This window comes from Colobus angolensis, unplaced genomic scaffold (genome assembly GCF_000951035.1).
Source record: "Colobus angolensis palliatus isolate OR3802 unplaced genomic scaffold, Cang.pa_1.0 Scaffold254, whole genome shotgun sequence".
Classification (NCBI taxonomy): Eukaryota; Metazoa; Chordata; class Mammalia; order Primates; family Cercopithecidae; genus Colobus; species Colobus angolensis.
Window position 1 is genome coordinate 2,355,154 of NW_012115755.1, and position 1,264 is coordinate 2,356,417.

At 51.6% G+C, this 1,264-nt stretch overlaps 1 protein-coding gene across 1 annotated transcript in view; it reads left to right on the forward strand.

The window, feature by feature from the left end:
- LOC105515146 overlaps window positions 1–1,264 on the forward strand; it is a 66,320-nt gene that overhangs the window by 8,901 nt on the left and 56,155 nt on the right. The gene's annotated exons all lie outside the window — the stretch shown is intronic.

The window sequence follows — 1,264 nt, forward strand, 5'->3', positions numbered from 1 at the left end:
GCCAGGCTGGTCTCAAACTCCTGACCTCCAGTGATCCGCCTGCCTCTGGCCTCCCAAAGTGCTGGGATTACGGGCATGAGCCACCATGCTCAGCCCAGGCCTGATATTTCCTTCTGGACTTTGTCTGACAGCAGCGTCTTTCCCCATCACTCTCCACCTTGAACCCTGGATTTTAGCCACATCTTACAACTTTGATGTGCTCAACTCTCTGGATTCTCTCCCTTACGCCTCCCAGGGCTGATAAACTTGTACTTATCCTTCAAGGACCAGGTCAAGGGTGCCTTCTTCTTTGAAACCATCTGTGGACTCACTCTGCTGTACATTGTAGTGGAAAGGCTTGGGAGTCAGACAGTTAAGTTAAAAGCTCTGCTGCTTGCTAGCTGTGTAACTCCAGGAAAGTCCTCAGTTTCTCTGGGTCTCAGTCTCACCATCTAGAGAAGAGGGATAAAAGTAGTGTCTTGGCCAGGTGCAATGCCTCACGCCTATAATCCCAGCACTTGAGGAGGCTGAGGTGAGTGGATCACTTGAGGCCGGGAGCTCCAGACCAGCCTGGCCAACATGGTAAAACCCTGTCTCTAGTAAAAATGCAAAAATTAGCTGGGCGTCGTGGCATGCACCTGTAATCCCAGCTACCTGGGAGGCTGAGGCAGGAGAATGGCTTGAACCTGGGAGGCGGAGGGTGCAGTGAGCCAAGATTTCTTCGCTGCACTCCTGCCTGGGCAACAGAGTGAGACTCCGTCTGAAAAACAAACAAACAAAAAGAGTATCTTATGGCATTGTGAGATGTAAATGGAGACGTTAGCAGAGTGGCACATATAGTAGGGTGTACAAAAACAAGAGCACCCTAACAAGAGCCTGACACAGACAGAGTTAAAGGCCAGGGCATCTTGAAATGTGGTGTGCAGCCAGGCACAGTGGCTCATGCCTGTAATCCCAGCTACTCAGGAGGTGAGGCAGGAGAATGGCTTGAACCTAGGAGGGGGAGGTTACAGTGTGCCGAGATCCCACCACTGCACTCCAGCCTGGGCAACAGAGTGAGACTCCCTCTCAAAAAATAGAAATGTGGTGTGTGGTTCTCAGTGCCTCTGATAACTAATGCAGCCTGCCCGTCAGAAGTCAGCTAACAAGGCTGTGAGTGGTGGCTCACGCCTGTAATCCCAGCATTTTGGGAGGCTGAGGCAGGAGAATTGCTTGAACCCAGGAGGTGGAGGTTGTAGTGAGCTGAAATCATGCCATTGCACTCCAGCCTGGGCAACAAGAGCAA